Genomic DNA, 26,190 nt, shown 5'->3' with positions numbered 1-26,190 from the left:
GTCTCCCTCTTACTCAGGCTGGTCTTGAATTCCTGAGTTCAAGCAATCCACCCGCTTGGTCTACCCAGAGTGCTATGGTAACAGGAGTGAGCCACCTTGCTCACTTCCCAGGCATTAATCAACCTGCACCACCATGTTCCAACAACTTGAGTGATAACCTGGATATCTGGCTCTCTTCTCTGTTTGGCTCACATGTCCCCCCCCACAAACCCCCATCAGCCATGGTCCACTCTTATATAACCGCCTCCTCAGATTCTTCCCATTGAATTAATTTTTCCTGCCAAAATTTGTTAATATAACTATTTGAATAAATACTACATTGTATTACATTTGGTTATTTATCAATCTGTATTCTTTGGTAGAATGTGAGTCTGCATGGGCTATTACGCCTTTTTTATTTTCTACCAACAACAGTGATTGATATGGGGCTGACATTAAATTAAAGCTTCATAAATTGATAGGCTTATTTAATTCTCTTCCACCCTCCTCCACTACACCCTCTTTAGACATTATATGTAATGCATCTTTAGATATTTCTGAATGACTTAAATATCAAAACTCACGTGATATGAGAAGCACTTCTGATAACACTTTTTTTCCCCTAGGCCAATATCTTAAAGTGTTTTCCCCACAATCTCTTCTAGAATTTTTATTGTTTTGTGTCTTAAATTTAAATCTTTTATCCAACGAGAATCAATTTTTGTCAATGGTGAGAGGTGTGGGTCCAGTTTCAGTCTTCTATAAGTGGATAACAAGTTCTCCCAGCACCATTTGTTAAATAAGTATTCTTTTCCCCATTGCCTGTTTTTGTTAGGTTTATCAAAGAGAAAATGATGCTATATGGCTGGGTTTATCTCTAGATTCTCTATCCTATTCCATAGATCTACGTCTCTATTTTTGTGTCAGGACCATGCTGTTTTGTGAGGGTGTATACACACCCCCAGGTGAGGGACTCTTCTACAAATGGAAATTTACCCTGGAAGTGAGAACAATGTAACCTAAAAATTGTCCCCTCATATTAATTTGGAAAAATCAAAAAAATATTCAAGAAAAAGAAGTACTTTTGGAGTGGCAGAGGTAGAACTTTCGAAAATCCACTTTTCCATTAAAAAGAAAAAACACTGGCAAAATTTGTCAAAATCAACTTTTCCAGAAATTTGGAAATTAACCAAAAGCCTGTATTAATACAAAAAATGTATTATAAAAATGGCTGAATCTCAGTAAGAACAGTGAGCTTTGTGGCATTTTAATTTGCCTTATTACCATCTGCCCCTCCATGGCTTCACAGTAGCCCTGAAAATCCACAGCCTTGTGAACATAGTATCTTTGAAAACTAGCAGCTCAGCACCCACTGGAGGGACAGAATAGATTTGGAGCTCCCCCAAATGTCCCATTTTCAGTTAATTATTGCTATTTAACTTGTCTGAAGCTCCTTGGGAAAGCTCTATTCTCAGAGTTTGTCTTTATTTGCCTTGACTCAGAGCTCACTCAATGAGAACAGCCATATCCCCAGGGCGTTTGTTGAAAATGGTCAGCAGCAATGATCTAACATCAAAGCTTTCAGAAGCAGTGATACTAATTACAGCTAAAAAAAAAAAGAAAGAAAGAAAAAAGAAAAAAAAAGAACTAAAAATTCTATAGGAAAAACTGGAGGATGAGCTGTTTACAGGGGGCTTTGAAAAGCTCTAACACTTTCCTGGTAATCTGGAAGACCATGCACACATACAGGGCTGTGCAGACCCACAAAATGTCTGAGAAGGTTCTAACTTTTCACCTCTGGCAGATTTTGAGAGTCAGTGTAAGTCAGATATGAAGGCTGAGGAAGAGTTGTAAACTGCCTGCTGGAGTTGGAGGCTCACCCCACTACATACACCTAGCCCCTCAGCAATTGCTAGGAGACTTACGTGCTCAAGGCATTGGAAGAAACCTGTCCAATCCTGAGTTGAGTACTGAGTTAGCTGAGCACAGACTTCTGTGCTTGTGCTGAGAGAAGATAAAGACTTCACAGAATTAGTTTGAGAAAGTCATTAGACAAATAAACAGCAGCAGCAGCCTCAACAACAACGAGATTCAACAACAAACTCCGGAGAGGAAGAGGTAAGATGACTTCCAGAATTGCCACATTATATTGTGTTAAAATGTGTTGAATCCAACAAGTAGTCAGGAGACATGCCAATGAAGAACAAGGAAAGTATGGCTCATACACAGGAAAATAGGACGTCAATAGAAACCATTTTTGGATGTTGGATTTGCTTGACAAAGATTTCATTATTTATTTATTTATTAATTTTTAAATTTCAGATTAATATGAGGATACAAATGATTAGGTTACAATGTTTATGCTTGTTAGGGAAAGTTCTTTTTATAGTTGTGTCCTGCACCCAGGAGGTATCCCATAGTCTCTTACATTGTGCCCTGTAGGTAGAAATACAACAATTCCCCTCCCTCCTCTCCTCTCCCATCTCTCCTCTCCCCTCTCTCCAACTTGAAGGAACTTGAGTTTTTCTCTTGTGTGGGCGTGTATTAGTTCATCTACTGGCTTCATATTCATATTGAGTACATTGGATACTTGCTTTTCCATTCTTGTGATACTTTACTAAAGAGAATGCTGACAAAGACTTTAAACCAATTATCACAAATGTGTTCAAGGAACAGGGAATAGGCCTAAAGAATGAAAGAGTGCATAAGAGTCATGTTCTGTCAAAACAGAGAATGTTAATAAAGAGATAGGAACTGTAAAAAAAAGGCCAAAATAGGAATTACAGAGTTGAGCTGTACAATATTAACTGAAATGAAAATGTTGCTGGGGGCTCAACAGAAGAAACATAACCAGTCTTAAATATAGGCCAATTGAGAATGCTTTGAAGAACAACGGCAAAGAGAAGGAAGAAAAACAGTTTCAGGATCTGTGGAATGCCATCAAGTGTAAAAAGAAATGTGTAATGAGAGTTCTAAAAGTAAAGGAAAGAAAAAAGGAGAATGAACAATATTTGAAGAAATAATAGCTGGAAATGTCTCCAACTTGGTGAAAAACATTAATTAGCACATGCAAGAAGCCCAGGGAACCCAAAGCAGGACAGACTGCAAGAGAGTTGTATTTTATTTTTATCTTATTTTGTAAAATTTCAGATTAATACAAGGGCACAAATGATTAGGTTACATTGTTTGCAATATTTTACTACACCATAGTTAAACTGTCCATAGCCAAAACCAAAGAGATAGTCTTATAAACAGAAAGATAAAAGTGACTCATCAAGTTCAAGGAATCCTAAATAAAATTAACAGCGAATTTCTCATCTAAAACCATGGTTTTCAGAAGGACTGACCTATTCCAAGTGCTAAGAGGAAAAGACCACCAATGAAGAATTTTATATCCAGCAAAACTACTCTTTAAAAACAAAGGAGAGATTAAGATATTCTCGGATAAATTGGGGGAATTTTTCACCAGCATTTCTTCCCTGTAGCAAGTAGTCAAAGGAAGCCTTTGGACTAAAACAAAAAGCCCCTGGACAGTAACTCAAATCCACATGAAGAAATAAAGAATGCCAGTAAATACAAAAGACAGCATAAATAAATTTTGCTGATCTTTTTTTTTTCTTTCTTTCTTTTTTTTTTTTTTAGCAGTTTTTGGCCAGGGCTGAGTTTGAACCTGCCACCTCTGGCATATGGGGCTGGCGCCCTACTCCTTTGAGCCACAGCTGCCAACCTTGCTTATCTTTTCTTAATATGTGTAATTTAAAAGTACAAAGCAATAATTTTAAGCCTGTGTTGATGGGCATATACTACATAAAGGTGGAATTTGTATGAGAATAATAACACAAGGGAGAAGGGAATGTAGCTATATTAGAAAAAGGTTTTATACATAATTGAAAGTAAATTGATATTAATCTCAAGTAGATTATTTTAAATAGGATGTTAATGATAATCCCCAGGTCAACCACTAAGGAGATAACTAAAAAAAAAAAAACAAACAAAAAAAAACAACAAAACAGTCAAAGAAACAAGGGAATTAAAATGGCACATTTTTCTAGTATGTCTAGAAAAGGCCTCACACCTCAAGGCCCTAGAAAAAGAAGACCAAACTAAACCTAAAGTGGGCAGAAGAAAGAGAAAAAGAAAGGGAAGGGTAGAAATAAGTAATATACAGAATGGTATTATAAAACAGTAAAGAAAATCAACAAAATCAAGTTTGTTCTTTGAAAAGATCAAGAAAATTGGATCACCAAATTGTTTCTAGATTTACCAAGAAAAAAGAAAGACTCAGATTACCAAAATTCAGACTGAAAGTGGCTATTAACTGTATAGAAATAAAAAAACGCTATGATGAAATGTCATGAACGATTGTCAACAAAGTAGATAATCTAAGTAAAAAGAATGAGTACATAGAAAGACACAAACTATTGAGGCCAAAACATTCAAATACAAGTATAGAGACTGGATTAATAATAAGAAAACTTCCAATGAAGACAAGCACAGGCCTGAATAGCTTCACTGATGAATTCTCCCAAATGCTCAAATAATTAACACCAATTCTAATATACTCCTCCAAAATATAGAAGGGGACAGAATACTTCTGAACCAATTCCACGAGGCCAGTATTAACTTAATACCAAAATTAGACAAAAAAATCATAAAAGAAAACTTACAGATCAGTATCTCTTATGAATAAAGATATAAAAATTCTCAAGGTAATACTTGCAAGTGGCATCCAGCAACATTTAACAAGGACTATAACTATGATCAAATGGGATATATCCTGGGAATTCAAGGTTTATTCAATACATAAACATCAATCCATACAGCATATCCTATTAATAGATAAAAGAGACAAAAATAATATGATAAGCTTAACAGATGCAGAAAAAGCATTTAACACAGTCCAATACTCTTTCATAATAAAAACCACTCAACATGGGACTGCAAACTAATCCAAGCTTTTTAGAAGGAATTATGGAGAATCCTCAAAGAACTCAAATTAGACCTCCCATTTGATCCTACAACCCCATTACTAGGCATCTATCCAGAAGAAAAACAATCATTTTATCATAAGGACATTTGCAATAGACTGTTTACTGCAGCTCAATTTACAATCACTAAAATGTGTAAACAACCTAAATGTCCACCAACCTAGGAATGGATTAATAAACTGTGGTGTATATATATATATATACCATGGAATACTACTCAGCCTTTTAAAAAGATGGATCCTTGACATCTTTTTTCTGGACAGACTTGGAACATATTCTTCTTAGAGTATCACAAGAATGGAGAAGCAAGAATCCAATGCACTCAATTCTAATATGAAGTCAGTAGGAGATCTAATATATACTCACATAAGAGAAAACTCAAATCAGCTCAAGGTGGGGAGCAGGGGAATGAGGGAGAAGTGAAAGGGATGGGGGTCACATTATATGACCCTCTTGGTGGTGGGACACAATTATAAGACGTACTTTACTTAACAAATGCAAACAGTGTAACCTAGGTCTTTGCACCCTCAACCTGAAACAAACAAACAAAAAAAATTGAAAAAAAAAAAAAAAACACTCAACAAACCAGTAAAAAAAACAATAGCAACAACAAAAACCCCCACAGAAGAACACCATATTTTCTGAATCTGATAAAGCCAACCATATACAAAAACTGCACAGTGTAGAGGATGCCAAGAGCCAGACAACCTCTGAGCAAGATGATTTGCAGCTGGGAGGCGGACCCTTGGGCTATTTGTCCACAGGTGCTCCTTGAGGAGAAAGAGCCCAGCCCTTGGCAATCCTTAGGCACGTAGTCATTGTCTAATACTCCCCTCACCTGTCCTGTACTGTCTCAATAAAAGGTTACTGCGGAGGTTGCTCGGGGCTACCCTGCAATCAAGGTTAGCCCACCTCCTGCAAGCTTGTACTTCCAATCCACGTCATGCCTGGTTCCTTCCTGTGGCAATCAAGACCAGGGCCATAGGGGCCACTAGGGGCTGCAACAGCACAGCTAAAATCCTAACTAATAGTGAAAAACTAAATGCTTAAGATAAGGAACAAGACAAGGATATCTGCTCTTGTCAATTCTATTCAACACTGTACTGGAGGTGCTAGCTAGGGTAGTTAGGCAAGAAAAAGAAATCAATCCATCCAGATTGAACAGGAAGAAGTGAAACTATCCTTTTTTGCAGATTACATGATCTTCATCTAGAAAATACTAAAAAATACACACAAATACACAAACTTATTAGAAATAATCAGTGAGTTCAGCAAGATTGCCTGATGTAAGATCAATATGCAAACCAAACCTTTGTTGTATTTCTACACTCTGATAATGAATGATTTGGAAGTGAAATTAAAAAAAATTCTTATATACTATAGCATCAAGAACAAAATACCCGGTAATAAATCTTTTTTTTTTTTTTTTAAAGCAAGATGTTCACACTGAAAATGATGAAACATCATTGTAAGAAGTTAAAGAAAACTGTGACAATTCACGTTCCTGCATCAGAGGGTTTAATATTGTTAGGATGGAAATACTCTATATATTCAACACAATCTTTATCAAAGTCTCAGATGTATTTATTTGTATAAATTGATAAGCTTATCCTAAAATTCACATGGAAATGCAAAGGTGCCAGAATAGCGAAAAAAAGCCTTAAATAAGAACAAAGATGGAGAAGTCACACTTCTTGATTTCATAACCTGCTAGCTACAGCAATCAAATCAGTGAAAGACAGGAGGATAGCACTGCTATAAGGATAGATGTATAGTCAATGGAATAGATGAGAGAGCTCAGAAGTAGATACAATATCATCAACTGACTTCCAATAAGAGACAATCCAATGGAGAGGGAAAGAGGCTCTTCAAGGAAAGGTTCTCGACAACTGGATATCCATGTTCAAAAGAATGAAGCTAGACCCTTACCTCGCGAGACATATAAAAATTAACTCAAAATGAATCACAGCCTAAATCAGTGTTCTCAACCTGTGGATTGTGACCCACAGGAACTGTATTAAAGGGCTGCAGCATTAGGAAGGTTGAGAACCATTGGCCTAAATGAAAGAGCTAACCTATAAGACTTTTAGAAGAAAATATAGAAATAAATCTTCAGGATTTTTGATCAGGCAATGACACCAAAGGCATAAGTGACAAGAAAAAAAATATATGATTGGACTTCATCAAAATTAAAAACTTTTGGTGGTTCAAAGTACACCATTAAGAAAGTGAAAAGGTAATCCAGAGAAGTGGAGAAAATATTTGTAAATCAAAGGACTTTTATACCGAATATGCTATAACTGGATGATAAAAATGACACACAATCTAACCTAAAAGTAGGCAAAGGATTTGAATAGGCATTTCTCCAATAATATATGCAAATGGCCAATAAACACAAGAAGAGTTGCTCAACCTCACTAGTCATCAGAGAAATGCAAATAAAACCACTTCAGCCCATTAAGGTAGCTAAAACATAGACAATAGGCAATAACAAATGTTGACAAAGATATGGAGAAATTTTAACTCTCATACCTTACTGGTGGGATTATAAAACAGGGCAAGCACTTTTGAAAATTGTTTAGTAGTTCTTCAAAAAGTGAAATTCAGGGTTACCATATGACCCAGCAATCCCACTCCTAGGTATGTAATGTACCCAAGACAAATGAAAAACATATATCCATATAAAGTTGTATGTGTGTTCTAGCAGCATTATTAAATAATAGCCAACAAAGTGTAAAAAACCCAGATGTCCATCAGCTGATGAATGGATAAATAAATGTGGTATATCCACATATTGGAATACAAATTTGTCGATAAAATGGAATGAAGTACTTATACCTAGTGTAATCACAATGAACCTTGAAAACGTGATAAATGAAAGAAGCCAGTAAAAAAGACCACATATCATGATTCTATTTATATGAAATGACCAAGGTAGGGACAGGGGAAGAGAGAGCCTGCTAATGGCCATAGCATTTTAGGTGACGGCAAAATCTTTTGGGGGTGGCAAAAATGTTCTAAAATTAGACAGCAATGATGGCGACATAATGATTTGAATACACAGAAGAATTGTTACCCTTAAAAGAGTGAATTTAATCATGTGTGAATTATATCTCAATAAAAAAGAATGTGGTGTGAATTTGGGCATGCATGGTTTTCACCTTCCTTTTGTTTTTCCTCTTGGACAATTCAGAAGTTACCACGCTGCTGGCGGCTCTGGCAGAAAATAACGGTGACAGCAAATGACATTTCAGGAATGGCTTTTAAGGCACCAGGAGCAATAGCCTGAGGATAATCAGAGTTGTTAGGCTACTCTCCTACTCTGCAAAGTGAAATCAACCTGATTCTGTCCATCATGGACACCGGTGACTTGAGTTGTTGATGAATGCTTGGCAAAGTTCACATCCCCTGTTATGCTTTAAATATACAGCCCCATCAACAACCTCTTTTCCAACTCAGGCTATTTCAAACATAGCTAAGTCGAATTTTAAAATTTGAGAAATATGAGGCCTTTTAGTCACTGGCTGGAGGGAAAAATTACGTTTTTATGACCTGGGAATTTATTTAGTATTAAAAGGAAATGACTTCATAAGATGGAGAATAAGGGAGAAGAGAAATAACCAAATTTAAGGTTCTGGTTAAATCACGATGCAGCAACTGAATAGCCACTCCTTTTTCCTGTTTTCTATCAGGATTGTAGTTGGAGATCTTATCTCCATTCAATAGTTTCTCTGTACAGGTCAAGGTAGGCTATTAAATCTGAGATGGAACTGTCTTTATATTGATGCTCTGTTCCAACTCTTTTTTTTTTTGTCTTAGTGGGAAACAGAGAACCCAAACTCACCTTATGTTGTCCAATATTTCTTAGACACTTTGTGTGTGTGAGAGAGCCTATGAATACTTTGTCTCAGTAAAACTGCTTTGCAGTTAATACTGCCCTTCATGCCTGCATTCACCCCCTCAAGTTCATCCTCCCTGCTTTCTGATTGCCTTGTCCACATTCTAGAAGAGCAAAATTCTCTTTCTTTAAGGAAAGCAATAAGAAGGCACTTTTGTCAGAAAGAGACTGGTGCGCCCGACTATGCTCACTGACAGCTGTCTGGGCATTGCTGGGAAGGGAACACCTGTGCATTTGAGCTCCACAAGCTCCACGTCCACACTGTGTTGCTCAGCGGCTGTCCAACAGAGCTCAGTCCAATAGGGGAACGAATCTACTGACCTCAGCCTTCCTGGCTGCATTCCCCCCCACGCATTGTGATGACCTCCTCCTATGGCCTCCAGGCCCCCCAGGGGACCATGGGGCATCACAGACTAGCACAGTGAGCTCCTTCTGGATTTGTGTGTAGCTCTTTGCAATTTCCTTACTCTGGTAGGCAGCACCACACTGAGAATTCTTTACATGGAGCAAGGTTCCTTCAGTTCAAGCCACTTGTGTAAGAAGAGATGTTTTCTCTCCTGAGTCATTTGATATACAGTACAGTCATCCCTTCTGTTCTGAAAAGCTCACACTAAATGGGATCACTTAATTCTGGGATGCTCAGAACCATTAAATAATACCTTTGGTTTTGTTTTTCCAAAACAAATTTTGTGTTTGTGAAAGGGAACGAGTCTGAGGACTGGTAGGCAGCGGAGACCAAAGGCTTATCTGTGTGGAATTGTTTCTGCACAAAAGAGACATATAATCTTCCCTGTTCTGAACCTACCAAATCTTACACAGGGTTAGAAAAACAGTATTTCATCTGCCTTTGGCTTTCTGATAATACCAAATAATATATCAAATGGAAGTAGTCCCACAGTTTCTTTAGATAAGCATTTCAAACTAATTTTTATTGCATATTTGTCCCTGAGTGATGTTAATATGCATTCCTGGAAAATAGAAAGGCCTACATGGTCAAATAAATTTGAGACGTCTGGGTCAAATAAAATAAATTGATTTCTTTTCTGCAGGGCTTTATAGAATCTTTAATAATACTAATGTGGCTTTTTGAATCTCTCTCTCTCTCTCTTTTTTTTTGAGACAGAGCCTTAAGTTGTTGCCCTGGGTAGAGTGCTGTGGCATCACAGCTCACAGCAACTTCCAACTCCTGGGCTCAAGTGATTCTCCTGCCTCTGCCTCCCAAGCAGGTGGGACTACAGGTGCCCGCCACAATGGGGCCCAGCTTTTTTTTTTTTTTGGTTGCAGCTGTCATTGTTGTTTGGTGGGCCTGGCCTGGATTTGAACCTGCCAGCTCAGGTGTATGTGGCTGGCACCTTAGCCGCTTAAGCCACAGGCACCAAGCCAATTTTTTGAATCTCTTAATGCAGCTATGGCAGACCGAGATTTTTCTTTATTGCGATCATTTTATAAACTGCCAATCTTTTTAAAATTAATTTTCATTTAAAAATTCTTTGTGTATAGATCCAACCTGTTTAATTTTTTTGATGTGGTTTTATTGTGGTAATACATAGTAGCACTTACCATGAGATCTACCTTTTCAACAAATATTTAAGTGTACAATACATTATTGTTGACTATAAATTCAATGTTATAGAGTAGATCTCCGGAGCTTATTCATCTCACCTGACTGAAACTATGCCTGTTGGTTTAGTAATTCTCCATTTCCCTTCCTTACATTCCTGGAAACCACTATTGCACTCTGACTATCTAAAATTTTTGGATATCTCATGCAAATGGAATAATGCAGTATTTGTCTTTCTGTGCCTGGCTAATTTCACTTAGCATAATGTCCTCAAGGTCCATCCATGTTGTCACACATTGCAGAATATCTTTCTTTTAAAAGACTGAATAGTATTCCATTATATGCAATTGTGTATGCATATATCACATGTGTTTATTCATTCATCTGTTGGTAGGCTTTTAGGTTGTTTCTATATCTTGGCTTTTGTGAGTAATGTTTGAGACTATTAGTGTGCTAATATCTCCTTGAGATCCCAATGGCAATGTTTTTGGATAAATGCCCAGAAGTAGACTGGTGGATCATGTGGTTGTTCTGTTTTTAATCTTTTAAGGAAGCTCCATATTGCTTTCTGTAGCAGCTACACCATTTTGCATTTAAAGTTTTTGATTTTTCCATATCCTTGACACTTGATGACTTTGTTTCTTTTATCATATCAATCCTGACAGGTGTGAGGTGATATCTCATTGTGATTTTGATTTGCATTTCCCTGATGATTAGTGACATTGAACATTTTTCATGCACCAATTTAATACACCATTTTTCAGAAGAAATTTTGTATTTCTTCTTTGGAGAGATGTCTGCTCAAGTCCTCAGCACATTTTTTTAAAGGCAGAGTCTCACTAGGTTGTTCAGGCTGGACTCAATCTTCTGGGTACAAACTGATCCTCCCCACTTAGTCTTCTGAGTAGCTGGAAATATAGGCTCACACTATGCCTAGTGCTCAGCCCATTAAAAAAAATCAGGTTATTAGTTTTTTTTACTATTGAGTTATAGAAATTCTTTGTATATATTAGAGAATAATCACTTATCTCATAAGTGGTTTGCAAACATTTTTGCACATTCAGTGAGTTGCCTTTTCATACTATTGATTGTTTCCTTTGCTGTGTATAACTTTTTAGTTTAATATAGTACTACTTACCTATTTTTTTGTTGCTTATGCTTTGGTGTCATACCTATGAAATAATCACCAAGACCAGTGTCAAGGAGATATTTTCCTATGTTTTCTTCTAGCATTTTTACAGTTTCAGATCTTTAAGTCTCTAAATATAAAAAAAAAATAGAGTTGATTTTTGTGTATGATATAAGGTAAGGGTCCAACTTCATTCTTTTGCATGTGATATTCAGTTTTCTCAGTGATATTTGTTGAAGAGACTATCCTTTCACCATCGGTGAAGATCAGTTGAGCATATATGCAAAAATTTATTTCTGGAGTCTTTATTCTTTTCCATGGATCTATATCTGACTTTATGCCAGTACCATACTACTCTGAATACTATAGATTTGTGATATATATTTTGAAATGAGGAAGTGTGAGGCCTTTAGTATTCTTCTTTCTCAATATTGATTTGGCTATGAATTTTAGAAATCTGTTCATTTCTGTAAAAAATGCCACTGGAATTTTGGTGGGAGTTGCATTAAATCTGTAGATTGCTTTGGGAAATATCAACATTTTAACAATATTGTCTTCCAATCCATGAGCATGGGATATCTTTTCATTTGTTTGTGTCTTGTTTTTTTCTTTAATATTTTTTAGTTTTCAGTGTATATGTGTTTAACTCTTTAGTCAAGTTTATTCCTGGGTCATATTATTTTTACCTTTTGTTGCTGTTATAAATGGGATTATTTTCCTAATTTCCAGATAGTTCACTGTTAGCATATAGAAATGCAAGTGATTTTTGTATGTGATTTTGTATCCTGTAAGTTTCCCAAATTCATTTATTAGTTTTTACAGGTTTTCTAATGAAGACTTTAGCGTTTTCTCTGTATAAGATCATCTCATCTGCAAATGGGGAAAATTTTACTTCTTCCTTTATCATTTTGACACATTTTATTTCTTTTTCTTGCCTACTTTCTCTGGGTTGGATTTGTAATACCATGTTCAATAGACGTGGTGAGAGTGCCTTGTTCCTGATATTAAAATCCTATATACACAGGATGCTTTCAATAAATGGTAGCTACTATCATGTCAATACTTTTTTCAATAAGAAGCAAGCATTTCTTTTGCATAGTAGTAATGATTTAGTGGAATTTCTTAGAATGCCTTCTGCATGACCCCAGAATGAAAGAAATCATATGCAATGTTCAGTTCAATTTCAGTAGTTAGTACAATTTGTGGTATTTTATTTGTTGAGGAAAGGAAGGAAAAAGAATATCTACTAAGAGTTTATTTAATATTTATATTGGTCTTATGGGAGTAGAAATTACTCAATTCCATGCCATTGGTGTGTAAGCTTAAGTTGCCCAAGTTATGCAAAGCATATTAGGTGGCAGAGTTAGGACTTAAAACTAGGTCCCCTGACTCCAAAGCTGGTGCTCTCTTCATTCTATGCCGTGTTGCCTTCTTTAACAACTGAGAGTTAATTTCTATGGGTATGTAATAGTTCACTCTTAACTAAGACTGTTCTGTTCACTCATTTCAAATATCTCCTCTGTAGATCTCAATACAGTGGTCCTAAGTCAATCTCATCCCAGTGTTTTATTATCCTTTTGTTATGTTCAGGTTAGACAGGAAGAATTGCATAATCAAACATAAAGCTATCTTGTCCAAATCCTCTTGATTTCACAGGAAATTGTAGAACAGGGCATAATTCAGTAGAGGTGATGTGAGGTAGTAGGTGGAGCATCGGACTGAGTCCCAGGTGTGAATCCTAATTCTTCCCAAGCTTTAACTAGCCACACAACCCAACAAGTTACTCTCTATCTCAAGGATTTAGTTTTCCTGCTATTTGTCCTATCTACCTCATGGGTTCTGTGGAGTACAGACTAAACCACATTTCCAACTATCCTTGTATGTAGTAGTGGTTTCAGGGATGAGCAAGATGATTATTCATTTAGGTAAATGAGAACAATATCAGAATTTCCACAAGATGATTATTCATTTAGGTAAATGAGAACAATATCAGAATTTCCACTTCTAGATATTTTTAATCTTGTTTTTTACCTTTGGCTATGTTTCATAATATATTAACATAGCATTACATTCTAGTAACTCATAACTGAACAAATATTGAAGGTATGTTTTAATTGATAGGGGTATATAATAAAAAATGTTGGCTCTCTGGACGGTGCCTGTGGCTCAGTGAATAGTGCACTGGCCCCATATACCAAGGGTGGCGGGTTCGAACCTGGCCCCTGCCAAACTGCAACAACAAAAAAATAGCCGGGTGTCGTGGCAGGCACCTGTAGTCCCAGCTTGTTTGTTGGGACTCGGGAGGCAGAGGCAAGAGAATCACCTAAGCCCAAGAGTTGGAGGTTGCTGTGACCTGTGACGCCACAGCACTCTACCGAGGGTAAAAAAGTGAGACTCTGTCTGTTAAAAAAAAAAAGAAAGAAAAAAAGAAAAACTGAATTAAAAAAAAAATGTTGGCAGTCTGGTGGCCTCCAGGATAAAGTCCAAATTCTTTAACAGAGAATTTGCATTCGCCTGTGTGCTCCCAGCTTCATTTCTTCCTCTCCCACTTCTCCTTCTACTTTAATAGCTGGTCACACTATGACCAGCATGTTTCAGAACTTCATTGTCTTTGCTTAAGCTACACTTTCTGCTTGAGACTCCTGAAGCCCTCTCAATCCTTCTACTTCTACCTTCTACTTAGAGACCTCCTACTCATTTTTCAGGACTCAGCAGAGGAGTTATCTTCTGAAAGAGCCCTTTCCTGGACCTCCCAGGTATACCAACTCAGTCCCTTTTAGGATTTCCATTGTGCGCTACACATGGCGCCTGTACTGGGTGTAATGTGCTTACTTGACTTCACTTCCTAGTCTGTAGTTCTCCGAAGGGCCATGGCCATGTCTTCTTCATCTTTTTTGTTCTATCACCTAGTACGGTCCCTAGTATGTGTTTCATAAATATTGATTAGTTATCCAAATAGCCAATTAGTTCTGAGAGTACTATAAAATGTTCAAATCTCTAGGCAAATGCAAATAGCCATTATTATTCATATATGTTAAATTCCCACAAGCTCCAGTGGAATATCTTTCTTAAACATCTTGATAAGTGATTTAAGCAAAACAATCCTAACTGTTCACTCGCCGGTGCTGGTTCTCAACCCTGTTGGTGCATTTCACCTGGGAGTCAGCAAAAATATCAATGGCCAAGCTCCATGCAGAGGAATTTTGACTCAATTTTTTATGGAGTAGGTTGCTCAGAACTCCCCCAGATGATTTTTGTGAGCAATTGGGTCTGAGAACCACTGTTTCAAATGTCATGGACAGAACTAAAAAAAAAAGTTGCTTGGGAAGACCTGGGGCATGTGCTTTCCTCACATAGCAACTGCAGTTGTGAGAGCTTGTTGAGAACCCCGTCTCTGTAAGCTTAAAATCTGTCCTTGCATTGAAAACACACACGAACCGCTGTTATTTATTGAGATCAAACCACTGAGTCACTTCGATGAAAGCGTGAGAGTTTTCGTCCCCAGCATGTGCTCACTAAGAACAGATCACGCAGCAGAAACCTGAAGAACTTGACTCTGGCGGGTCAGAGGATCAACGTGTGAGGCGGCTGCTCATCGAGCACCAGGGCTGGGCAAGGTGACAAACGTGTTTACCATTTGCAAGGAAATGGAAAAGGCCTTGGTGAGAAGGCAGTGGAGAATAATGGCAACAAGTCGTACTGAGTTTTATTGAGAACTGTAAAGGATGGGACATCAGTGGCTCTGTCTAAAATACTGGGAAAGAGCGTGTCGCAATAGACAACAAACAAGCAAACATTTATCAAGTCAGACCTCGATTTTGCAAGTAATACCTCTACCCCTCTCTTTCCCACCTTGAAACTGTTAGAAAACTGAGTGAGGTGCCAAATTAGATTCAAACTGCTTCTCTGGGTGATAACTGTGGCTGAGCATCAGCTATTATTAACCTAGAGTACATGGAATTTGAAGTTTCTTTAAGGAAGTTTTTGAAAAATCTTATATAGGATTAGTGCATATATATTGTCAACTTTGGGTTTTCTAGAGAATCGCTGTGAATAGCTGGTACACAAACCATTATCAATTTGCATTATAAGCATCGAGGCCTTCTGGATAGAAATTATTCATTTGCATTGCATACTAATTTGGGCATCACTGCTTTGGAATTGAGAAAAGTTTAGTCTATAAACTGGCTGAAGCTTCTTTTGTGCTCAGAGAGAATTAACTAGGCAGATGTATGATATCCAGAAAACTACTGCACTTAATATTTAAGATAGTAAATATTTACTTAAGAAAGTAAATATTTCCAAGCTCTCAAGTGCCACGTGTCACAAATCACACGAGGCAGGGACTTTACAACGGAATGTCATCTGTCTCCTGAAGTCAGGCAGGCGGGACCTCTAGTGGCCATGGCTAGTTAGCAATTAGATATAGTGTTAACAGTTTAGAAAGTACAAATTGCATTTCCTTTAAGGTCTAACTTGATGTAATTTGGACTGAGACTCCTCCCAATAATCCTCAAATAACCAAACTTTGCATGTCCCAATTTCCTGATGTTTAAAATGTCACAGGTTCTATGTACACATTTCTTTGAGGAATACTGTCAAAGAGAAAGGTTTCAAAGATTCCCAGGCAAAGTGGACACTTAAAACTCTGAAAGTAACATGGCCTACCAGGTGTGGAATGAGGTCAATGAACATTTTCAGTTGGTTTTAAACTTGAATACTACTGACTTGTTCTCACATAGTGGATTGATGCCCCTAAGTTGCCGTGTGTCCTATGAATTTGATCTTTCTTTCTTTTTTTTTTTGAGATAGAGTCTCACTATGTTGCCCTCAGTAGAGTGCTGTGGCATCACAGCTCACAGCAACCTCAAACTCTTAGGCTTTAGCGATTTTCTTGCTGCAGCCTCCCAAGTAGCTGGGACTACAGGTGCCTGCCACAACACCCGCCACAATACCTGGCCTTTTTTTTGTTGCAGTTGTTTAACTATTGTTTAGCTGGCTCAGGCAGGGTTCGAACCTGCCACCTTCCATGTATGTGGCTGGTGCTGTAACCATTGTGCTATGGGTGCTGAGCCTGACTTCGATCTTTCAAACAATAGTGAAAAATGATTTTGAGAGCTGCTGTCTTAGAAAGGAGGGCATGGGGAGGGAGTCTTGGTTGGTATTTGGCCTCAACCAGTGCTAAAGGAAATCTTGTAGCTGAAGTCAGGCCCCACCCAGAGCAGCCTGAGGTTCCATCTGACCCCCCTCTCTGCCAGCAGTCCAATGGGGTTCACTGACTGCTAGGTACTGGACCCCATCCAGGCAGGTGTCCCTTGGTGTAGCCTAACCGCTGTTCCTCCTCTGTGCCTTTGCTCAATCTGGGTAGGAGTGGAACAGACAGCGATGCTAGTTGTGAGCAGGCAGCCAGATGGGAACAGGGCCCTGGAGTCACATGTGCCCAGAGGGCACAGCCCACTGATACACCAACTGGCTTATGCCAGGCAGAGGGCGAGGAGGGAGACAGGAAGATAGAAGAAAACCCCTCTTTTCCATCTCTAACCTAGGAATCTAGCACTTTCCAGTCCTGAGGGCTCAGCTAAATTGTCACTCAGGAAACCTTCCCTGATTGAGATGAGGCCCTCTTACTTGCTTTTGTAGCTTCCTGTCCTTGTCCCCAGTAGCGCTTATGACTATTATAATGAATTATTTGTGTAAATAATTATTTATTGTCTGTCTCAGTGGATGATAACCATGAGGGCAGAAACTGGTGTCTGTCTTATTTTTGTGTCCTTATGCAGGAGGCCCAAGGCACAGCAGGTGCTCAGCAGATGTTTGTTGAACGAGTGAATGAAGCGATGAATGAATGAATAAGGTACACAAAAACATGTGGACAAGGATGATCTTTGGAAACAAGCTAATGTCTAGGAAGAGACAAATCAATAATGGACATTCATTTGGTTCATTGCATTGTTGAAAAGCATGTCTTAAACAATACATAATAACATTGAAAAATATTCAAAAATATAAGATTAAATGAAAAAGTAGGATGCAAAAATTAACAGAGGGTATGATTTCTTTTTCTTTTTTGGCACAAAAAAATACAGTTAATCTTACTATTTGTTGTAGTTATGTTCTATAAAGTCATCACAAATACTGTATTACCACATAGTGGATCATTACATCTAAGGGAAATTCCTATAAGTCTTGGGTCACAACAATTTTTGTCATTTGATCTGTTTATAACCTTCTTAGGCCAGATGTGGTGGCTCATGCCCATAATCCTAGCACTCTGGGAGGCCAAGGTGGGTGGACTCCTTGAACTGAGGAGTTTGAAACCAGCCTGAGCAAGAGTGAGACCCTGTCTCTAAAAATAGCTGGGTGCCTGTAGTCCCAGCTACTCAGGAGGCTAAGGCAAGAAGATCACTTAAGCCCAAGAGTTCGAACTTGCTGTGAGCTATGACACCACAGCACTCTCTTGAGGGCAACAAAGTGAGACTGTCTAAAAAAAAATTATGACCTTATTTTATGCGTGTTTCTGTGTAAAGAAATTTAATATTTCTTTAATATATAGTATATATAGTGTTGCTTTCTTAACACTGAGTTCACAACCAACAGCATTGTCCTCCATGCCTGAAAACAGCTTATCTAACACACATATTTTCTCCTAAGCCCACTCACAGTATTTTTACGCTTAGGGACTCTAGACAGCACTTTAGCACTATGCTTGGGAGACATTTTAAACAGTGAAATCATTAATAAAAATCATAAAAATGTGAAAAACATGGCACTGAGTAGACCCCCCAAAGGATACTTGCTTACAGTGTGAAAGCTGAAAGTAGAAGATAGGAGGTTGCCTTGTATGACGTCAGCCAGGCGCACATAACGCGAGAAAAGGGCTGTGAGTGTTAGCTTGGGATTACAATTAAATTCTAGCAAATAGGGGAATTTGCAAATACAGAATCTGTGAATAATGAAAATTGTATATGCTTCAAAATACCCGAGGGCAAATATGTCCCTCAGGGTAATGGGACTATGGTGACAAACATCTTTTAAAATTTATCCTTTCCTTCAATTTCTCACATTTCTAATTAATTAGCATGTCTTACTTTATAACTTTTTTTCTTATATTAGGGAATAACAAAATGTGATGTTCAGGATATATAAGGAGAAAGGCTGGTAAAATGTCCTTTGGCCACTGGTGACATGGTAAGTCTAAAAATGAAAAGTCAAAACTGTCACCATGATAGTCTCAAAAACATATTGTCTTGTAACTTTGAACGATGTTTTAAATCCCCCCTGATAAGACTTTTTTCTTTTTAAATTTTGAGATAGGGTCTAGCTCTGTGGCCCTGGCTAGAACGCAGTGACTTCACCATAGCTCTCTGCAACCTCAAACTCCTGACTTTCTCTAGGAAGAGAAAAGAGCAGGCAGCCAGATGGATCTTCCCACCTTGGCCTCCCAGAGCACTAGGATTACAGGTGTGAACCACCGAACCTGGCCTGATAAGACTTTTTTTTTTTTAAATTTCAGAGTATAAAGGGGTACACATATTTTGTTGACATATTTTGTTTTTGTACAGATTGGGTCAAAGTGATAAGTGTACTTTTCACCCTGACAGTGTGCACTGTAGCCAATAGGTGTTAAGACTTTTTTGAACGGCGATGTACAATTACCATTCTATAGGTGGGAACAGGGTGACTCTCTGAGCAAGGGCTTCCAGCTGAGCGGGGGAAAGAGACATAAGCGTGAACGAGACCTGGCTCTGCAAATATATATCAGCCACCGGAGGAAGGACGGCTTTCTCCAGAAATCCTTGGTTTTAGCTCTCCAATTCCCTAGCCCCTATCAAGTCTGGTTTAGGTGCCCCTTGGCCTAGGGTTCTTTCCGATTACAGCGCTCCCCACGCTGACCTGTAGTTACCTGGTCAGGCCTGCGTTCCCTACGAGACTTAAAGCTCTGGGAAGGCAGGGGCTGGATGCACATTCACCATTGCATTATATCACCCGGCACCTCACTTTGCACACAGTGAAGGCCGAACAAGTATTGGTTCAACATCTGATGGAAACATCTTATGCATCATGCACCCCAACAGATAGTGGATCCTGTCAGAATCGCCATCTTTAAATGTAAAGGTTAATGTCAGATATAACACCAAAGCACGTGGAAAAATGTTGAAGCATTCAAACAAGAAAACTTCATAGTCTTACAAAATGAAAAGGGGAAATAAGAATCTGCCGCTGTGTGACAAGCAAATCTTATTCTTGTTTCCTTTAAGTTCTTACAGTTGTGAACCTTGTTCAGTGATCTTTAGGCTTGCGATTTCTTCAGGCTTGAGGTCTCCATGAACACACAGATAGCTGAACTCAGTTCCTGAAATGTGCTTCTGTTTGATAAGGTGGATTGGCCTGGATCTTGTTCAGCCTTTAATCGACTTCCTTATGCATCTGAGAATGTTCCAAACTCAAGGTTATTTCAGTCACTTTCTGTGGACAATGTGTGATGCTACAAAATGATAATTGTATTAATTTTTGGTGGCTTCTATAACCAATTGCCACGAACTTCATGGCTTAAAAACAACACAAATTCGCTGGGCGGAGATGAAAGGGTTTGCAGGGTGCAGTCTCTCCTGGAGGCTCTAGCTGAGAATCCATTTCCCTGCATTTTTAAGCGTTAAATGTTTCCTGTGTTCACTGAGTTTGTGCCCACTGTCCTTCATCTTCAAAACCGGCAGCATCAGGCTGAGTTCTTCTCACCCTGCTGTCTATCCGCTTCCCTCCTCTGATTCTCTCTTCGACTTTCAAGGACTCTCATAGGATTAAACCCACTGGAATAAAAAATTGCCCTATTTTAAGGTCAACTGTTTAACGGCTCTCTCTCCCCACACATGCCTCTTAATTTTGAGTGAAACTAGAATCAATGAAAAATTTTGTTTTGCATTCATTCCTTAATCCACCTTTTCTACCTGACCTAACATATTTATAAATCTTGGGGATTAGGATGGAGACACCCTTGGTGGCCACTGTTCTGCCTACCATGATAGCTGTTTACACGATTATACATATGTCCAATCTGGGAAATATAATAAATCATTTAAGAAAACACGTCCCTCTCCCAACTTTCTTCCCTGACCCCCTCAAAAAAAAAAAAAAAAAAAAAGACTATCCCAAGAATCAAGTCGTTGAATGAAATAACTTAGAAGATTTTTTTTTAAAGTCAGTTCTTCTTGTGCTATATGGATTTAAGAGAAACGTTGCCACAGTATCACTTGTGTGGGAGTTTATGTGTAGGAATCTAATCGCTCAAGTTATTTCCATGAAGTCCTGTTCACAGTATGAACAGACAGGATCCTGTTATGATCTGCTTGCTGTTTGCCTACAAATTGTGTCTAAAACCTTTTCCTCCTAATCATTCCTCTTTCACCATTTTTGTGTATCTTTCTAATTGATTTCCCATTGCCTGCTGCTTTTCTCAATAGCACAGCGATAGACTCCAGCCGATCTTGGGAAGAATGATCAGGGGTTGGAGATATGCAGGACTCATAGGCTTTTCTGCATCGTTTTTGAGGAGGCAAAATATCACAAATGAAAAATATCAGATTCCGTGTCCCATGTGTGTCCATTGACCCCACATCAGGCATTGAACAATTATAAAGGAATTACATAGTCCAGCCACCTCATCCCCATCTACAAACTGTAACAGGATAAAATTTTTTTATATTTTGTTTTGAGTGAAACCAGAATCAATAAAAAAAATTGTTTTGCATTCATTGCTAAATCTATTTATAATATGAATATGCATGAGCGGGGATAGTGTGAGGCTGCCACATTTGATCCGGGCATCTGTGCAATCTACATCAACACTGCCAACACTCCCAGGCAAGGTCAATACATCATAAGGCTCATGTGCTACTGAATTCAGAGCTTTATCACCAGCAAAATCAACTGAGATGCTTTCAGAGTTTTCATTTTGACAGCTTCTCTTTCTTAGAACAAATCCTTTCCCCTATTGCTTCTGTCTGCGTGTCTGTCTTCTCTGGCTAACGCTGAGCAGTGGACAACAGGCCTGCTCTCTCCTCTACAGTGAAGCGACCATGTGGTTGGGGTAGATCTTGGTTACTTGTAGCCAAGTCAATTATGGGTTTTTTCCATTCCTCTTCTGGGGGATGCAAAGAGTTGGCACATCATTCTCCTGGCAATCAAGATTGGTTCAGTTTGGGCTCTTGAGGTGCCAGCAGAACCAGTTTAGGGTTTCTAGGTAAATCATTACTTTTAAGTGAGAGTCTCAAAGGGTCATCTTTCCCCAACCAGAATTGATCCTGGAACTTTTGCAGCCACCTTGTTATCAGCCTGATGAAGTTAGTGACCTAGAAGAATCACAGGGAGGTGGAGCTCCCTCTCTTTTCCCACACACACCTCTGAACTTCCAGTTATGCAGGACAGTAAGTACACTTTTTGTTGTTGTTTGTTCAAGCTTGTTCGAGTTGGATTTTTTTTATACTCAGTATACACCGATAACAAAAGATGAATACAAGTCACAATTGAGCACCTCTTGTAATTGCAAAAGTTAAATGTGAGTTGAATATTATAATTTTAATACAGTTTTTTCTTTCTTGAATTGTGTATACTTTTTTTGCACCTTCTGTATGCTCATTGATTCCACTATGAATGTCTGCTGTGTAACAGGCATTTGGGAAAATCAGAGAACCACAAAGAAAGATTCCTGCCTTCCAGTATGAAGAGTTAAAAAATGCAAACAATAATGATAATAAATTAGGAAAGTCAATAAGCATTTTCGAAGGTGACAAGTGGAGCAAGATGAAGGAGCCAGGGAGTGATGGAGCTGTAGAGGGACATTGGGGGGGGGTAGCTGGTTGTCCTTTTAAATAGGGTGGTCACTAGCTGGGCATAGTGTTGAGCACCTGTAGTCCCAGCTATTTGGGAGGTAAGGCAAGAGGATTGTTCAAGCCTAGGAGTTTGAGGTTGCTGTGAGCTAAGATGCCACAGTGCTCTACCCAGGGTGTGAGACTCTGTCTTAGATAGATAGATAGAGTAATCATGTTCTACTTCATTGAAAAGGCCCAGGTGGAGTAGGCTTTTGAGTGAATGAGCACATCCCAACATTTGGGGAAGAGCTTTCTGGAGGAGGAAACTGTCCATGCAAAATTCCTGAGTTGGAACTTGCCTGGCAGTGGGAGAGAAGGGAGGCTGGTGGGGAGGGAGTGGAGTGAGTGAGGGCAGAGGTAAACAGGGAGCCCTGTGTGTCTTCAAGCCAAAGCAGAGGATTTTGGTTTGACACTGAGTGAAGTGGGGAGCCACAGAAGGCTTCTGAGCAGACAAGTGAAAGCCAACACTCTAGCTGCCGTGCTGTGAATAGACTTTGGATGGGTAGAGGAAGGAGCAGGGTGCCAATTTAGAAGGTCACCGTCTCATCCTGCCTGGAGACGCTGTCACTGTGGTCCAGGGAGGCAGTGATGAAGGTGGCTTGAAGTGGTTTGGATTCTGGATTTGTTTTGAAGGCTTGAAGGTAGAGCTGAAATGATTTCCTGGGTACGCATATGAGAGGATAGAAGTGAAGGATAGCTCCAGCTGAAAGCACCTTCACTCACCCACTCGCAAATGTACCTACTCGCCTCTCAACTATTTATCGCCAATGAACGTTACAAACCAGGGAGACATCTAACCCAAACATCAGGTTCACCTGCAAACCAGTAATTTGGTATTGAGGGCTTTACATGTCCAACAACTGCATGCCCCCCTTTGAAATATTTTTCTTGGCTGCCTTTTAAGAATAAAGTTATCTTCCATGGTGCTTGAGAGCTAACTCAGGTAGGACTGAAGTGGTAACTGTTCTATCCTGTGCAGTAATGCTGTTGTCCTGTATCTTCCTGTGATGTGATTTCTCTTCATTTCCAGCCTCTTGCTGCTGGACGCAGTGATGATCTCTCCCCTTGCTGATGGACTCGGCATCTGTATATGGGATATTTCAACTCCAATTTTGCTGATGCACCATCCTAATTATCTGGTTGTTACTGCCTGTCACTTACCAACCAGTGTGAGATATTCTTTAGCTCTTCATCAGGAACAGAATTACAGCCTCTATCTTTAGAAATGATATACGCCGAGGATTATTCATGTTTGTAATTATGAATCTTCTAGCGGAAGCACAATTATTGAAAACCTTTAGAAGTGACATTTCATCTTACCCCACAGAATCTGCTCTTAGCCTCTCGTGCTGGTATTGTTTTTGTTGCTGTAATTTCCACCTGCATTTCAATTGTAATTTATCATTATCTCTCTTCTCTGTATCTTTTTTACCTGTTATGATGGTGGGGACTTCTGCTGTTTAAGTATCTTCTCTGGTGTTGAATTACTGGGCTATTTTCTGCTTTTACAACCTAAGAAACAGCCACAGCAACACGTGTTGCTTTGTAATAACTTGAGATGGTTGAATTATTTCTAGTTTCCAACCAGTGAGGGCAAGAGCTGGGGGAATGTTGAAGGTCATTTGCTTCATCCCATCATTTTAAGAATGAAGATACTGAGGTTTTGGGTGATTCAGGGAGTTGCCCATGATTGTCAACATTCTTGCTGTTGGGTTGCACTTTAGAGCAGCAGGTATGGAAATATATTCAGGGATAGAGTCTTCGAAGTCCTTGCCTTGGAAACTGATCAACCAATAACCTGGCTAACAGAGCTGGGGATGGAAAGGGAAGTGACAGTGAATGTTTTTTTGAGCCAGACACTGTGCTAGGCACTTGCGTAATGAACGACAATTGATATGCACAACGAACTGATGAGGAAGGAATAATTATGCCCATTTCACACATAAAAAAGTTGAGATTCTTGGGAGATTAATAATATGCATAGCAATACATAGAGTCCAACTACCTGATGGTAAGAATTATTTCACTTCCCACCCTTTTTCTTTCTACTATGTCAGGAACAGAATAGAAATATTCTCAAAAAGATGAGGTGTGAGCATGGGCTGTGTTTAATCAAGGTGGTTGGAAACCTGAAGAGTTTGGGAAAATGTGAAGACGGGGAAGTGGGCAGGGCCTCATGACAACTGCTACTCCCTCAGGTCTGTGCAATTGTCTTCATTCTTGTGAGCAAATTAGAACTGGCTGAGCAATGACCTGTTAAAAAAGCAGACCAAACTAGGAGGTAGGAAGCCCCAATTTGCTCAATTCTTAATTTTTTCAATGTTGACTCTTTGAGGTTGTTTTGAGCCTCACTGGTCCAAAGTGGCTCCTTCTGACCTGGGGAGAAGGCTTGGAGGAAGAAATAATTGAAAAAGGAAAGATGCTCTCTTCATATCCGTGGAAAAGGATACAGCCTGAGGTTGCCTGTAGGTAAATCAGAGTTTGAGTCTACAATAGGCTGTCTTTCTGAAATAGCCAAGAACACTGGACATTTAATTCAGAGGTGTAAATTAAACAGCTGCCTTTTTGTCATGAATCCTTTAGTCTGTAGCTATTTCCACTGTTGCTGTTGAGGCAGAGAGACAGTGGAAGAATCAAGATCAAGAAATAGCATAGAGGTCTAGTGTAAGCTAAGGGAATCTGCCAATATTCCGATCTGTAGGGCTTTCTGAATGAGTCCCCCTTGAAATGCAGGGGAGCACACAACAGAGGCCTTGGGAGACGGCATCAACCTTGGGAGAGGGCCTCTTGAATGCTTGGCTTAGCTTTCATCATCCAGGGAAAGTCAGGAACCTTAACAGTGAGAATAAGACTAGGGCCTCTATTCACAAGTACAGAGGGAAAGGTTGACAGGCTGGAGGAGGGGCCATCTTCCAAGAGGACATGGTGGCCCTGTTGAGTAAAGGCTGATGTGAAAGGAGTTTAATCCCATAATGACATGTTGAAGGATCTCTACTAAGGTCTTAGTAGAAGTAGTGAGCATCCCACTAGCTCTGTGGTCCTAAAGAAACTAGATTAGTGGTTTCAAAACCTGTTTTCTTGTTAGAATGACCTCAGTTAATTAAAGATTCAGAAGTTTGAGTCCTGACTCCCAAAAGTCTCATTCACCAATGAGAATAACCCCCAGGCAACTCCTTTAGGGAGCCCCAGTGGATACATCTGGGGTGGGTGATCTCAATTTCTGTACTCGTGGGTTTCTGTGTGCTACTTCTGGTGGTGCTTCTGCAACATCCGCCCCCTTTTTTTCTTTTCCAGCTCAGAGATTTTAAATTTGGGTTTCTGGGGCTCCAGGCACAGCATCCAGGGCACTTGCAACCCCCCTGAAATATGCAGAATTCCACACACGTATGAGCTATGTGCAAAGTCTCAAAGGAATCTTTGGTTCCCCAGAAGTTCAGAACAATGGCTTCCACTATTCTATTCCTCTCTTTCTTCCTTGAGCCTCAGGAGCCAGGTCATTGCTCTCTGCCCTGGCTAGTCTTCCTGGCTCTAGCTGACAGAACATTTCGATTTTGCAACTTTACATCGAACTATGAAACATAGGATGACACTCAGGGGAAAGAGAATCACTTCCATATTTCTATTCAAATTAATTTCTTTTGAAAGAATACACCTGTGAAAGACAGAATACTGCTATTCCCTGGTTTCAAGAGCACTTAAAAAAATTTCTCCATATCCCAATATTCTGCAGTCTCATTTCCTCCCAGAAGTCTGCCCCTTTGCCCAGCTGC

General features: G+C 39.2%; 1 protein-coding gene across 17 annotated transcripts in view; it reads right to left on the bottom strand.

Annotated features, from left to right (window-relative positions):
* ANKS1B (ankyrin repeat and sterile alpha motif domain containing 1B) overlaps positions 1-26,190 on the bottom strand; it is a 1,177,049-nt gene that overhangs the window by 194,110 nt on the left and 956,749 nt on the right. The window lies entirely within an intron of this gene.

Source organism: Nycticebus coucang, chromosome 3 (assembly GCF_027406575.1).
Source record: "Nycticebus coucang isolate mNycCou1 chromosome 3, mNycCou1.pri, whole genome shotgun sequence".
NCBI classification, from domain to species: Eukaryota; Metazoa; Chordata; class Mammalia; order Primates; family Lorisidae; genus Nycticebus; species Nycticebus coucang.
This window is presented reverse-complemented; position numbering and strand designations above follow the sequence as displayed.